Genomic DNA, 3164 nt, shown 5'->3' on the forward strand with positions numbered 1-3164 from the left:
ATTCTCTTGCCTCAGCCTCCTGACTGAATAGCTGGGACTACAGCACCCGCCACAGTACCTGGCTTTTTTGTTGTTGTTGCAGTTTGCCTGGGGCTGGGTTCCATCCCACCACCCTCGGTATATGGGGCCGGCATCTTACTCACTGAGCCACAGGCTCTGCCCACTATTTGTTGTTTTAAGAGATTCTGTTACTTACTGGAGCCCCTACCCTACCTTCTCTGAGAAAAAGGAAGTTTTGATAGGGGTAGAAATAAGAAAGGAGAGAATAGGTGAGTTTTAAGGAATATTGGGCATTTGGGGGTACTGGGTAGCGCTATCTGGCTAAAGGTTGTATGAAGGCTCTGGATGTTTACAGATGGCTTATTTTGAAAGTTTCTTGCAGACTGGCTCAGTGCCTAGGAAAATTAGAAGCCTTCTACTTCCTCCTACAAGTAGGTTTGTACTTGTTTTCCCAGACACAATGTTTAAGTTCCTTAATTGAGTGCCTGACAGAGAAGCTCCTTTATACAAGTACAAGCTAGTTATGTTGTATGTTAACTGTAATTTGTTACATGAAGTAGCAGTGCTTTTGTTAATTCCACGCCAAAGAACTCCATGCAAATGTGTGCCTGCATTTATGTGGGCTTGCTCAGGTGCAGGTCACTATGCTGACACTAAGCAAGACTTGGAGCCTCAGTTTCACTGTCTGTGTCCTTTACTTTTTCCTGTGAGTCATTCCCTAGCTTTTCCTCTCCCTCTCCCTTTCCAAATGGCTGATACTGTCTTCTCAGAAAAATGTGATTGATTACACATTTACTCGAAGTCCACACTGTCTTTTTTTTTTTTGTATTTTGAGACAAAGTCCTGCTCTTGTCTCTCAGGCTAGGGTGCAGTGTTGTAACCGTAAATTACTACAACTCAACTCCTGAGCTCAACTGATCCTCCTCCTTGAGCCTCTTGAGTAGCTGAGCCTTCAGATATGTGCCTCCACACCTAGCTAATTTTTCTGTATTTTGTAGCGATAGGGTCTTGCTTTTGTTCAGCCTGATCTTGAACTCCTAGACTCAAGCAGCCCTCCTCCCTCTGCCTCCCAAAGTGCTAGGATTACAGGCATAAGCCATAGTGCCTGGCCCTACACAGTGTTTTATCTGAGGAAGGTATTTGCATTTTATTTCTAAATGAGGGGAAAGGGCTAAAATGCTGCCATTTGCAAGTAGATAAGACAGTAGGAGAGCTGTGAAAAGGGCATCAGATATGACTGCATAGTCCTTTTTTTTTTGCCTGACCCCTGACTAGTGTTGCTGATGCTGGGGTGATAGTGATTTAGGAGGCAAAGCAATGGGTCTTTCTCACCAGCTGTAGAGGAGCCTACCATTTCTGAACCCTGCTGCATCAGAAAGAGAACCTGACACTGCACAGTAACTCAACCAACCTTAACTAAAAATGGCCACGTCTGGGTGGCACCTGTGCCTCAAGGAGTAGGGCACTGGCCCCATATACCCGGGGTGGCGGGTTCAAGCCTGGCCCTGGCCAAAAATAAAAAGAAGGCCACATTTTCTCTATGTGGGACATTTTAAGATTTTTTTTTTTCAATCAATAGCCCTCTTGTTTAAGGGGTGATACATCTCTTTGTTTTCTAATTTTATATCAAGATAGAGTAATAAGTATTGGAATACATTCCCTTTGCTAATAAAAGTCTTGTATTACTGAAATCTAACAAAGACTGTTCTTGGAAAGTATTGCAGTGTTGAACCATCTGGAACCCCTGACTCATTGTTCATATTACTGTTTTTGTGGAAACCACATTCTAATTTCCAGTTGTCCTTGAACTTGAGACTACAACATCTATAAATTGGAGACTATATATATTCATTTCAATGAAGGTAGTAAATTGCCTTTAGTTTTATCTTACTTTGGATTTTGGTAGATGAAGAAAGCAGTTTAACTTTTTATACCAAGCTGCTTGTATTTTTTTCTAGAATGTTAATACTACAGCCAATAATTTATGAGTTCATGAAATTCTGTTCATTTTTTAAGGAAATTGGATGTAGAGATGTTATTCAAGAACAAAAGGGAGAAACCCTTACCCCAAGTCAGTTTTCAGTTATGTGATTATCTAGCTGCTCCTGCTCTCTCCTTCCTTTCAGTTACATTTTTAGCTATTTCAGGCCCACTCCACCCCCACAAAAGTATTCAAAAAAGCTTTAAGATGGAAGAAGTTGGCTCGGCATCTAGCTCAGTGGCTAGGGCATCAGCCACATAACACCAGAGCTGGCGGGTTCAAATTCAGCCCAGGCCTGCCAAACAACAATGACAACTACACCCCCTAAAATAGCCGGGTGTTGTGGTGGGCACCTGTAGTCCCAGCTACTTGGGAGGCTGAGACAAGAGAATCACTTAAGCCCAAGAGTTTGAGGTTGCTGTGAGCTGTGATGCTATGGCACTTTACCCAGGGCGACATAGACTGTCTCAAAAAAAAGATGGAAGAAGTTAAAACCACTAAAGGCATTGCTCGAATTTGACCAACAAAGGAAGGTTTGTTTTTAGTGAATTTCAGAAATTGGTGCTTTTTTCACCATAGAGTTAAAAGACAATACAAAAATACAGGGTCTTGGCTCGGTGCCCAGAGCTCAGTGGGAAGGGCACTGGCCACATACACTTGGGTTGGCAGGTTTGAACCTGGTCCAGGCCTGCTAAACAATAATGACACTACAACAAAAAAAGTCAGGTACTGTGGCAGGTGCCTGTAGTCCCAGCTACTTGGGAGGCTAAGGCAAGAGAATCACTTAAGCCCAAGAGTCTGAGGTTGCTGTGAGCTGTGCTGCTACGGCACTCTACTGAGGGCGACATGGTGAGACTCTTGTCTCAAAAAAAAAAAAAAATACAAGGTCTTAATTATGTTTTTAATAGATCATAAAAATAGCCAAAAAACATTCCACAACTTCATTTAAGGCAAATGTATCCAAGCATACACAGAGGGTGCCAAAAAGTACATACTTATTTTAAGAAAGGAAAAGCTGGCTCGGCACCTGTGGCTCAACTGGCTAAGGTGCCAGCCACATACACCTGAGCTGGCGGGTTTGAATCCAGCCCGGACCCGCCAAACAACAATGACAGCTGCAACCAAAAAAAATAGCCAGGCATTGTGGCGGGCACCTGTAGTCCCAGCTACTTGGGAGGCTGAG

The sequence above is a fragment of the Otolemur garnettii genome, unplaced genomic scaffold (assembly GCF_000181295.1).
Source record: "Otolemur garnettii isolate 467f Iridium unplaced genomic scaffold, OtoGar3 scaffold00002, whole genome shotgun sequence".
NCBI classification, from domain to species: domain Eukaryota; kingdom Metazoa; phylum Chordata; class Mammalia; order Primates; family Galagidae; genus Otolemur; species Otolemur garnettii.